General features: G+C 42.7%; 1 non-coding gene across 1 annotated transcript; it reads left to right on the plus strand.

The window, feature by feature from the left end:
* Positions 1 to 1,329: 1,329 nt before the first annotated feature.
* On the plus strand, positions 1,330 to 1,405 carry trnaa-ugc (transfer RNA alanine (anticodon UGC)). Its single transcript has one exon. It is a non-coding gene; the product is annotated as a tRNA-Ala (tRNA).
* The last annotated feature ends 11,947 nt before the right edge of the window (positions 1,406 to 13,352 follow it).

Consider the following 13,352-nt stretch of genomic DNA (forward strand, 5'->3'; position numbering starts at 1 on the left):
CGGAGTTATCTTACTATAACCTTAATCACAAGTTTTAGATAGTTTTATCTATAGTTTTATAATAGATATTAAACGATGTAGCTATATAGTTTACACAGGGCACACCCATACTCATAATAGTTTATACGTGTGTTACAGTAACCACAGGAGTATGTCAACCTCCAACTTCACTGGTTTCTCTTCTAATACTACTAACAGATGGTATTACCTACTATCCATCTACTATGTACTTTGAATGTCAATATTTGACTAATAATAACTTAAAATATATACATCCTTGACAGATGTCTTTGTACGTGTCCTGGAAGTTTCATGATCAAGATACAATGATCTTTGTTCAAGATAATATCAAAGAATAAAATCTGAAAGGTCAAGAGCACAGGAGGTTGGCGGCACCTTAATTGGGGAGAGCAGGCTAGTGGTAATGGCTGGAGAGGAATAGTATCAAATACATCACACACATGATGCCATTCCATTTGCTCTGTTCCAGGCATTATTATGAGCCGTTCTCCCCTAGTTCCTGTGGTGAAGAGTGGATATGAGAGGGTTAGCTACTTCCTGGTTTGCCTAGTTTGATCATAGTCTGTTGTGGCAGTGGGAACTCCCTCTGCCTCTGTCTAGAAAAGCCTGTTTGTATAATCCTCAGAGGACAACTTCGGCTTAACATTTAGTAATCAAGGGTAATCAATGCTTCCCACAGTCGTGTCAAGTTGGCTGGTAAACCATTCTTGATACGCTCGGGAAACTGTTGAGCATGAAAAATCCTGTAGCGTTGCACTTCTCTACACAAACTGGTACGCCTGGCACCTACTAGCATACCTTGTTCAAAAGCATTTAAATCTTTTGTCTTGCACATTCACCCTCTGAATGGCACACATACACAATCCGTGTCTCAACTGTCACAAGACTTAAAAATCATTCTTTAACCTGTCTCCTGTTCATCTACACTGATTGAAGTGGATTTAACAAGTGACATCAATAAGGGATTATAGCTTTCATCTGGTCAGTCTATGTCATGGAAAGAGCTGGTGTCCTTAAATGTTTTGTACAATCAGTGTATATACAGTATACAGTTGAAGTCGGAAGTTCACATACACTAAGGTTTGGTTTTTCAACCACTCCACAAATTTCTTGTTAACAAACAATGGTTTTGGTAAATCGGTTAGGACATCTACTTTGTGCATGACACAAGTAATTTTTCCAACAATTGTTTACAGACAGATTACTTAACTTATAATTCACTGAAGTTTACATACTAAGTTGACTGTGCCGTTAAACAGCTTGGAAAATTCCAGAAAAATATTTCATGGCTTTAGAAGCTTCTGATAGGGCCCCGTGTGGCTCAGTTGGTAGAGCATGGCGCTTGCAACGCCAGGGTTGTGGGTTCGATTCCCACGGGGGGCCAGTACAAAAAAGTATGAATGTATGTACTTGTAAGTCGCTCTGGATAAGAGCGTCTGCTAAATGACTTAAATGTAAATGTGATAGGCTAATTGACAATATTTGAGTCAATTGGAGGTGTACCTGTGAATGTCTTTCAAGGCCTACCTTCAAACTCAGTGCCTCTTTTCTTGACATCATGGGAAAATCAAAAGAAATCAGCTAAGACCTCAGATTTTTTTTTTTTTAGATCTCCACAAGTCTGGTTCATTCTTGGGAGCAATTTCCAAATGCCTGAAGGAACCACCTTCATCTGGTCAGTTAGGATCACCACTTTATTTTAGGAATGTGAAATGTGAGATTAATAGTAGAGAGAATGATTTATTTCAGATTTTATTTCTTTCATCGCATTCCCAGTTGGTCAGAAGTTTACATACACTCAATTAGTATTTGGTAGATTTGCCTTTAAATTGTTTAACTTGGGTCAAACGTTTCGTGTAGCCTTACACAAGCTTCCCACAATAAATTGGGTGAATTTTGGCCCATTCCTCCTGACAGAGCTGGCGTAACGGAGTCAGGTTGTAGGCCTCCTTTCTCGCACACGCTTTTTCAGTTCTGCACATAAATGTTCTATAGGGTTGAGGTCAGAGCTTTGTGATGGCCACACAAATACCTTGACTTTGTTGTCCTTAACCCATTTTGCCACAACTTTGGAAGAATGCTTGGGGTCATTGTCCATTTGGAAGACCCATTTGCGACCAAGCTGTAACTTCCTGACTGATGTCTTGAGATGTTGCTTCAATATATCCACATAATCTTCCTTCCACATGATAACATCTATTTTGTGAAGTGCACCAGTCCCTCCTGCAGCAAAGCACCTCCACAACATGATGCTGCCACCCCCGTGCTTCACGGTTGGGATGGTGTTCTTCGGCTTGCAAGCCTCCCCCTTTTTCCTCCAAACATAACAAAGGTCATTATGGCCAAACAGTTCTATTTTTGTTTCATCAGACCAGAGGACATTTCTCCAAAAAAGTACGATCTTTGTCCCCATGGGCAGTTGCAAACCGTAGTCTGGCTTTTTATGGCAGTTTTGGAGCAGTGGCTTCTTCCTTGCTGAGCGGCCTTTCAGGTTATGTCGATATAGGACTCGTTTTACTGTGGATATAGATACTTGTGTAACTGTTTCCTCCAGCATCTTCACAGGGTCCTTTGCTGTTGTTCTGGGATTGATTTGCACTTTTCACACCAAAGTACGTTCATCTCTAGGAGACAGAACGCGTCTCTTTCCTGAGCGGTATGACGGCTGCATGGTCCCATGGTGTTTATACTTGCGTACTATTGTTTGGACAGATGAACGTGGTACCTTCAGGCGTTTGTACCCCCTGTATATAGCCTTGCTATTGTTATTTACTGCTGCTCTTATCTCTTACTTTTGTAATGTATTTTCTTAACACTGCATTGTTGGTTAAGGCCTTGTAAGTAAGCATTTCACTGTAAGGTCTACACCTGTTGTAGTCGGTGCATGTGACAAGTAACTTTTTTTTTGTTGATTTGTATTCCTGCAGTTGTGTAATCTCAGATTAAATGTTTTTGTGGTTTTGATTGTTGCTGCATGGGGTTGATCAGCTTTAATATTGTGTTTTTTATAAATGTAATTATCTGCATTATATCCAATCCCCCATATATTTTGGGGTAAATATATATATTTATATTTTTCTCCTTTATTTTCCCCTAACGCTACCACCCCCCACCCCCCCTAATTGGAGTGAACTGATGGACAAAATACAAAAGGCTTTAACTTCAAATCAAATGTATTTATATAGCCCTTCTTACATCAGCTGATATCTCAAAGTGCTGCAGCCTAAAACCCCAAACAGCAAGCAATGCAGGTGTAGAAGCACGGTGGCTAGGAAAAACTCCCTAGAAAGGCCAAAACCTAGGAAGAAACCTAGAGAGGAACCAAGCTATGAGGGGTGGCCAGTCCTCTTCTGGCTGTGCCGGGTGGAGATTATAACAGAACATGGCGAAGGTGTTCAAATGTTCATAGATGACCAGCAGGGTCAAATAATAATAATCACAGTGGTTGTCGAGGGTGCAGCAAGTCAGCACCTCAGGAGTAAATGTCAGTTGGCTTTTCATAGCAGATCATTCAGAGTATCTCTACCGCTCCTGCTGTCTCTAGAGAGTTGAAAACAGCAGGTCTGGGACAGGTTGCACGTCCAGTGAACAGGTCAGGATTCCATAGCCACAGGCAGAACAGTTGAAACTGGAGCAGGTCAGGTGGACTGGGGACAGCAAGGAGTCATCAGGCCAGGTAGTCCTGAAGCATGGTCCTAGGGCTCAGGTTCTCAGAGAGAGAGAAAGAAAGAAAGCTGTCCTTGAAACAGTCTTGATATGTTCGTCAAAAGAGAGATCAGGGTCCAGAGTAACGCCGAGGTCCTTCACAGTTTTATTTGAGACGACTGTACAACCATCAAGATTAATTGTCAGATTCAACAGAAGATCTTTGTTTATTGGGACCTAGAAGAAGCATCTCTGTTTTGTCCGAGTTTAAAAGTAGAACATTTGCAGCCATCCACTTCCTTATGTCTGAAACACAGGCTTTCAGGGAGGGCAATTTTGGGGCTTCACCATGTTTCATCGAAATGTACAGCGTCATCCGCATAGCAGTGAAAGTTAACATTATGTTTCCTTATGACATCACCAAGAGGCCAAATATAGTGAAAACAATAGTGGTCCTAAAACGGAACCTTGAAGATCACCGAAATTTAAAGTTGATGTGTCAGAGGACAAACCATTCACAGAGACAAATTGATATCTTTCCAACAGATAAAATCTAAACCAGGCCAGAACTTGTCCGTGTAGACCAATTTGAGTTTCCAATCTCTCCAAAAGAATGTGGTGATCGATGGTATCAAAAGCAGCACTAAGGTCTAGGAGCACGAGGACAGATGCAGAGCCATGGTCTGACGCCATTAAAATGTAATTTACCACCTTCACAAGTGCAGTTTCAGTGCTATGATGGGGTCTAAAACCAGACGGAAGCGTTTCGTATACATTGTTTGTCTTCAGGATGGCAGGGAGTTGCTGCGTAACAGCTTTTTCATTTTTTTTTGAGAGGAATGGGAGATTCGATATAGGATGATATTTTTTTATATTTTCTGCGTCAAGGTTTGGCTTTTTCAAGAGAGGCTTTATTACTGCCACTTTTAGTGAGTTTGGTACACATCAGGTGGGTAGAGAGCCATTTATTATGTTCAACATAGGAGGGCCAAACACAGGAAGTAGCTCTTTCAGTAGTTTAGTTGGAATAGGGTCCAGTATAAAGTTTGAAGGTTTAGAGGCCATGATTATTTTCATCATTATGTCAAGAGATATAGTACTAAAACACTTAAGTGTCTCCCTTGATCCTAGGTCCTGGCAGAGTTGTGCAGACTCAGGACAACTGAGCTTTGGAGGAATACGCAGATTTAAAGAGTAGTCTGTAATTTGCTTTCTAATGATCATGATCTTTTCCTCAAAGAAGTTCATGAATTTATCACTGCTGAAGTGAAAGCCATTCTCTCTTGGATAATGCTGCTTTTTAGTTAGCTTTGCAACAGTATCAAAAATACATTTTGGATTGTTCTTATTTTCCTCAATTAAGTTGGAAAAAAATAGGATGATCGAGCAGCAGTGAGGGCTCTTCGATACTGCACAGTACTGTACGGTACTGTCTTTCCAAGCTAGTCGGAAGACTTCCAGTTTGGTATGGTGCCATTTTCGTTCAAATTTTCTGGAAGCTTGCTTCAGAGCTCGGGTATTTTCTGTACACCAGGGAGCTAGTTTCTTATGACAAATGTTTTTTGTTTTTAGGGGTGCGACTGCATCTAGGGTATTGCGCAAGGTTAAATTGAGTTTATCAGTTAGGTGGTTAACTGATTTTTGTACTTTGACGTCCTTGGGTAGGCGGAGGGAGTCTGGAAGGGCATCTAGGAATCTTTGGGTTGTCCGAGAATTTATAGCACAACTTTTGATGATCCTTGGTTGGGGTCTGAGCAGATTATTTGTTGCGATTGCAAACGTAATAAAATGGTGGTCTGATAATCCTGGACTATGAGGAAAAACATTAAGATCCACAACATTTATTCCACGGGACAAAACTAGGTCCAGATTATGACTGTAGCAGTGAGTAGGTCCGGAGACATGTTGGACAAAACCTACTGAGTCGATGATGGGTCTGAAAGCCTTTTGGAGTGGGTCTGTGGACTTTTCCATGTGAATATTAAAATCACAAAAAATGTGAATATTATCTGCCATGACTACAGAGTCCGATAGGAATTCAGGGAACTCAGTGAGGAACGCTGTATATGGCCCAGGAGGCCTGTAAACAGTAGCTATAAAAAGTGATTGAGTAGGCTGCATAGATTTCATGACTAGAAGCTTAAAAGACAAAAATGTCTGGGGGTTTTTGTAAATTGAAATTTGCTATCACATCTCCACCTTTGCGGGATGCGCGAGGGATATGGTCACTAGCGTAACCAGGAGGTGAGGCCTCATTTAACACAGTAAATTCATCAGGCTTAAGCCATGTTTCAGTCAGGCCAATCACATCAAGATTATGATCTGTGATTAGTTCATTGACTATAACTGCCTTTGAAGTGAGGGATCTAACATTAAGTAACCCTATTTTAAGATGTGAGGTATCACGATCTCTTTCAATAATGGCAGGAATGGAGGTCTTTATTCCAGTGAGATTGCTAAGGCGAACATTGCCATGCTTAGTTTTGCCCAACCTAGGTGGAGGCACAGACACGGTCTGAATGGGGATAGCTGAGCTGACTACACTGACCGTGCTAGTGGCAGACCCCCCTAAGCTGGGAGGCTGGCTAACAGCCTGCTGCCTGGCCTGCACCCTATCTCATTGTGGAGCTAGGGGAGTTAGAGCCCTGTCTATGTTCGTAGATAAAATTAGAGTTGTGAGACTCTGCTGTAGAGCTCATGTCACAGTATAAACTTTACGTCTTCCCCTCGCCCCGACACGGGCGCGAACCAGGGAACCTCTGCACACATCAACAACGGTCGCCCACGAAGCACGGTCGTTACCCATCGCTCCACAAAGGCCGCGGCACTTGCAGAGCAAGGGGCAACCCTACTTAAGTCTCAAAGCAAGTGACGTAACTGATTGAAATGCTACTAGCGCGTACCAGCTAACTAGCTAGCCATTTCACATCCGTTACACTCATCACTTCCCCTAACTGGGAGGGGGCCAGAGAATTACTCAATGCCGACATCTTTCTAGCTGATTTACACGCTGAAGCTATGTTGCGCTTGGTGACCTCTGACTGTTTCATCCTAACATCGTTGGTGCCGACGTGGATAATAATATCCCTATACTCTCTACACTCGCCAGTTTTAGCTTTAGCAAGCACCATCTTCAGATTAGCCTTAACGTTGGTAGCCCTGCCCCCTGGTAAACAGTGTATGATCGCTGGATGATTCGTTTTAAGTCTAGTACTGCGGGTAATGGAGTCGCCAATGACTAGGGTTTTCCATTTGTCAGAGCTAATGGTGGGAGGCTTCGGCGGCTCAGACCCCGTAACGGGAGGAGTAGAGACCAGAGAATGCTCGGCCTCAGACTCCGACCGGTTTCTGTTTCTGTCAGCTGAATGAGCGACACCGGTTGAGCATTCCTACAGCATTTTCTCCCAGAAGCCATGAGAAAGTTGTCCAGCTGCGGGGACTGTGCGAGGGGATTTATACTACTATCTGTACTTACTGGTGACTCAGACGCTGTTTCATCCTTTCCTACACTTAAATTACCCTTGCCTAACGATTCCGTCTGACGCTGGGCTTGCAGCACAGCTATCCTCGACGTAAGGCGATCGTTCTCCTGTATATTATGAGTGCAGTGACTGCAATTAGAAGGCATCATGTTAATGTTACTACTTAACTTCGGCTGGTGGAGGTCCTGACAAACCACGTCCAGATAAAACGTCCGGAGTGAAAAAGTTGAATGAAAAAAAGTCGAGCGAGGGAAACACTAAATATATAAACAGTAATTAAAAAGTAAAAACATTAAAGTTGGCAGGTAGCAAATTAAGGTTAGCAACAAAACGCACAGCAGCACGTAAACAAGTCTACAAGTTGTGTCACTACAAGAGTGTCATAAAGTGTATTTTCTCAGTCCAAGTAAAGTGACACAGGATGGTGATAATGCTTCTTGACATTGTCAAACTATATTTTCAACAAGTTATTTAAAATATGATGGCAAATAATTAATTACAACAAAGGATTTAAGAAACAAACTTACAAACGAAAGGAAACTTCTTGGCAGAGAAAAAACACATTTGAATAAATGTGGGTTGACACTTATGTAGGTGTCATAACCAGTCATAAAAAAACTCAATATGTCACAACAGGTGTAAATATGTGTTTGACAGTGTTCTGACAATATTATGTCAGCTTTTATGACATATTATGACATGGTTATGACCATGTCATAATGTGTTATGACGCTAGGTGTCAAGTGTTAACAAACATGCTAATAACGGTCCTCTTAGTACATCAGGAAAAAGGTTTGATATACCTCAACTGGTATGCCATCCAGCCCAGGAATTTTCATGGACTTCAAGGCTTTAATTGCATCAAGAAGTTCCTCCTCCGTAATTTGGCCTTCACAATTAACTTTGGTTAGTGGAAATTGAAACTAAAACATATTAAAGTACTTTACTTCCCCTTTCAAAATATTGTTTGCTGAATCATGGGTGACAAGTTGCAGTAAATTATTTTTGGTAGCATTTATATGTTGAAGATTAATAAAGAATTTGGTGCATTTTTCTGCATATTCCATCCAGTTGCTGCAAACTTAGCTATACTTGAGTGTCTGAATAGGGGAGGAACTGAAGTGGAAACAGGAAGAGCAGATGAGAGGGAGCAAAGATGAGCAGTGAAGCTTAACAAGACACATAGTTTTGTGTAAGATATCAAACATATCCATGACGGCCCTCTTAATCCTCCCAGCTGTGTTTGTTTTTGCACTGGAGAGGTAAAGTGCACTGTCGCCTACACATCACACATACCATTGTCTCGTTCATCTCCCAGGGCTGAGTATTTCAGTGAATCCTATTTCTATGGACTTAAGATAACCCTTTCCTCATTTTCATTTAATGTAATTTATCCTGATTTGGCCCAAGCCATGTGTATAAGGAGGCTAAATGGTTCAGTTTGGTAAAGCCACAGATGACCCATTATATTGACCAGATCAGTGGCATAGCCAGAAATTCGTTGGTGGGTGGAACAGGCACAACTGCGATATACCAGGGTGTCACCTGTCCTATATATCAGTACCCTCGTAAGAACCTAAGCATTACGAAAGTTCTATTCGATCAAATAAGCCACACGTAGAAAATAAGCCATTCAATTTGACCCTCTCTCATTGACCTCCATACAAAAACTCCTCTCTTGGTGAGTGAAAAAAACTAAAAGATGCCACCTACTGGAGAAGACAGATTGTGGGCCCAGTTATCCCTCTCCCTTGGGAAAGACTATGGACATGCCTGGTACCCAAATTTACAGCCTGGACAGCTTCTCATAGACTAGACGTAACATATTAAAGGTAAATCCGGGACACTGAAATTATTCTGATAATTATTTAGTTAGATAAGACAAAAATGAAATGAGGGTGGATGGATGGGTATATAACGCAAACATCTAGCAACCCAGATATTGCGTGTTAAATCTCATCATGGACAATTTTAGCTACTTTGCAACTACTACTTTTTGTCTACTTTGCACTTGCTTAGCATGTTAGCTAACCCTTCCCCTAACCTTAACCCTTTTAACTAAGCCTTCCCTAACCCTTTAGCCTAACTCCTAACCTTAACCCTAACCCCTAGGGGTAGCTAACATTAGCGTTAGCCACCTTGCTAATGTGAGCCACAACAAATTGGAATTCATAACATACACTATAAATACTGAAGTATGTGGACACCCCTTCAAATGAGTAGATTGGGCTATTTCAGCGACACCCATTGCTGACCAGCATATAAAATCGAGCACACAACCATGCACTCTCCATAGACAAACATTGGCAGTGAAATGGCATTACTGAAGAGCTCAGTGACTTTCAATGGAGCTCTGTCATAGGATGCCACCTGTCCAAGAAGTCAGTTTGTCAAATTTCTGCCTTGCTAGAGCAACAACGGCTCAGCCACAAAGCTCACCGAATGGGACCACTGAGTGCTGAAGCGTGTAGCGCGTAAAAATAATCTGCGCAATGCCAAGCGCTGGCTGGAGTGGTGTAAATCTCGCTGTCATTAGACTCTGGAGCAGTGGAAACGCTATCTCTGGAGTGATGAATCACGCTTCACCATCTGGCAGTCCAATGGACGAATATGTAGGCAGTATAAGCCATCTGCTGCTGAAGTGGCTCACATTTTCAGAAAGAAGATGGGCCTGCAATGGGGAGACATGGAGGGCGACTTTGACCTCAACCTCCAATGGGACACAGGAGGAGCCTACCAGACCCAGTTGACAAGCCTTGGGGATAGGCTGAAATTGTTATATCCTGCCAGGACTGACTGGCCAGCAAAAAAACAATTGCACTCAGAAGAAATATCACTGCCTGGGGGACTATCAAAAACGCCTGGAGACGTGCTTCAGACTGAACAGTGGCATGGTCTCTGGCACAGATGCATACAGACATTTGATGAAAGACTTCTTAGTCCGAGGACTGAAGGAGGAGATCCAGAAAATGGTCAGAACCACCTGCATCAGTTGGGAGACGGAGCCAATCGACACTGTGGTCCAGCACTGCAAGCATGCAGAACGCCAGGTGGGTGAGAGGCAGGAGGAGAAAAAGAAGGAGAGGGAGGTGAAAGGCTAGAAGTTACAGGCTGCCCAGCTGACATTCTATCAAGGGCAGGCTGAGAAGGGGCGTGGTGGTCAGCAGAGAGGTGCCCCTAGAGGAAGAGGGGGTGCCAAGAATGACAGAGTCTGCTTCACATGCGGAAAACTGGGACATTATGTAAACAACTGGGATCAGGGCACTGCTCAACAAGGCACGGGCTAACCATGGAGAGGCGAGGCAGGGGAGGACAGAGGGTTAGAGGAACCCCAAGGGGGGCCCCAGGAGTAGGAGGAGAAGGAACGCCCTGGATGACAAGACCACCTCCACAGACGACACTGTACAATCCAGACTATCAAGACGGATGTGAGGTAGAGACAGGGGCAGACAAAGGGGAAGTTGACACAAGTTGGAAAGAGGAAGTAGCTGAGGGACAAGAGTCATTTTTTCTTAAAAAACACTCTACAGTAAAAAAAGGAACATACTGTGGAGTCAATAATTTTTATTTTTGATACTGGGGCTGCAATGTCTGTAATTACTTGTAAGGCTATGGAAAAACTTCCCATGTCTCGTGAATTGTGTGACAAAGATTACCAGCATCAGTTCCTCTTTTCTGATCACTGTCCTATAAATCATTAAGATAACATGTGAAGCAGATGGGTTGACAATGACTCATGAGGAGGAAGCTAATGTCTGAATTTTGTGACTGGTAATATTCATGAGCGTTGATTCTTTAGAACTTACACGACACAAGTCAGTTAAGAACAAATTCTTATTTACAATGACGGCCTACCAAAAGGCCTCCTGCGGGGATGGGGGCTGGGATTAAAAATAAGAATATAGGACAAAACAAACATCATGACAAGAGAGACACCACAATACTACATAAAGAGAGACCTAAGACAACATAGCATAGCGGCAACACCACATGACAACCACATGGTAGCAACACAACATGACAGCAGCAGAAAACATGGTACAAACATTATTGGAAACAGACAAATCAAATTGTATTTGTCACATACACATGGTTAGCAGATGTTAGTGCGAGCGTAGCGAAACGCTTGTGCTTCTAGTTCCGGCAGTGCAGAAATATCTAACAAGTTATCTAACAATTCCCCAACAACTACCTAATACACACAAATCTAAAGGAGTGAATGAGAATATGTACATGTAAGTATATGGATGAGCGATGGCCGAGCAGCATAGGCAAGGTGCAATAGATATTAAAATACAGAATATACATGTGATATGGGTAATGTAAGATATGTAAACATTATTAAAGTGCCATTATTTAGAGTGCATTGTATAAAGTGACTAGTGATCCATTTATTAAAGTGGCCAGTGACTGGGTCTCAATGTAGTCAGCAGCCTCTCTAAGTTAGTGATTGCTGTTTAGCAGTCTGATGGCCTTGAGATAGAAGCTGTTTTTCAGTCTCTTGCCCCAGCTTTGATGCACCTGTATTGACCTCGCCTTCTAGATGGTAGCAGTATGAACAGTCCTTGATGTCCTTGATGATCTTTTTGGCCTTCCTGTGACATCGGGTGCTGCAGGTGTCATGGAGGGCAGGTAGTTTGCCTCCGGTGATGCGTTGTGTAGACCACACCACCCTCTGGAGAGCCTTGCGGTTGAGGGCGGGGCAGTTGCCGTACCAGGCTGTGATACAGCCCGACAGAATGCTCTCAATTGTGCATCTGTAAACATTTGTCAGAGTTTTGGGTGACAAGTCAAATTTCTTCAGCCTCCTGAGGTTAAAGAGGCGCTACTGCGCCTTCTTCACAACACTGTCTGTGTGGGTGGACCATTTCAGTTTGTCAGTGATGTGTACGCCGAGGAACTTAAAACTTTCCACCTTCTCCACTGCGGTCCCGTCGATGTGGATAGGGGCGGTGCTCCCTCTGTTGTTTCCTGAAGTCCACGATCAGCTCCTTTGTTTTGTTGACGTTGGGTGAGAGGTTATTTTCCTGTAACCAGCTTAATGATGAGCTTGGAGGGTACTGTGGTGTCATGGTGTTGAATACTGGGTACTATGGTGTTGAATACTGAGCTATAGTCAATGAACAGCATTCTTACATTGGTATTCATCTTGTCCAGATGGGATAGGGCAGTGTGCAGTGCAATGGCGATTGCATCGTCTGTGGATATATTGGGGCTATAAGCAAATTGAAATGGGTCTAGGGTGTCAGGTAAGGTAGAGGTGAGATTCTTCCCAAACCACATTACCTTTTTTTTGGAGGTGTTCCCAACAAGGTTAAGGGCAGTGAACGCTTGTTGGACACTAAGAAAGCATTGTTGTAGAGTGTTTAACACAAAATCCGGGGACTGGCCAGCTGAGTATAAGACTATATCATCTGCATATAAATGGATGAGACAGCTTCCTACTGCCTGAACTATGTTGTTGATGTAAATTGAGAAGAGCGTGGGGCATGGGATCGATCCTTGGGGTACTCCCTTGGTGACAAGCAGTGGCTGAGACAGCAGATATTCTGACCTTATACACTGCTCTCTTTGAGAGAGATAGTTAGCGAACCAGGCCAAAGACCCCTCAGAGACACCAATACTCCTAAGCCGGCCCACAAGAATGGAATGGTCTACTGTATCAAAAGCTTTGGCCAAGTCAATAAAAATAGCACAACATTGCTTAGTATCAAGGGCAATGGTGACATCATTCAGTCCTCCTGTTAAACCTTTCCCAGGTCGTTTTTTTTGGCAATGTCAGCAGCATGGAGCTAGTTAAAACTTGTAAAATAAAGTAGTTTATTTCGATGGGCGGGGCAGAAATAACTTCTGGATTTGGTCACCATGTCCAATTTCTTCCATCCCAATTGATTTTAGTTTGAGTAGGATAGCAGCCTACACGAGAAATAACTTGTAATATTTGTAGTAACTATTTGGATGTCACTGATATCAAAGATAGTACAGTATATAGGCAGAAACTTATTCTCCAATAGAAATCCCAGATCAAGCTTGTAGGCGATGTCATGGCGATGTCATGCAGATAAACATGTCTTCGGGTCCAACGGTCATCTCGTACCGAACTGCCCATGTCTAAGCCATCAAATCAAAGACACTCCTACGATATAAAGTTGTTTTTGACGAAAATGTAAATGTTTCAGTTTGTCTCTTTTACGAGGCTGGAGT

This window comes from Salvelinus fontinalis, chromosome 23, assembly GCF_029448725.1.
Source record: "Salvelinus fontinalis isolate EN_2023a chromosome 23, ASM2944872v1, whole genome shotgun sequence".
In the NCBI taxonomy this organism is placed as follows: domain Eukaryota; kingdom Metazoa; phylum Chordata; class Actinopteri; order Salmoniformes; family Salmonidae; genus Salvelinus; species Salvelinus fontinalis.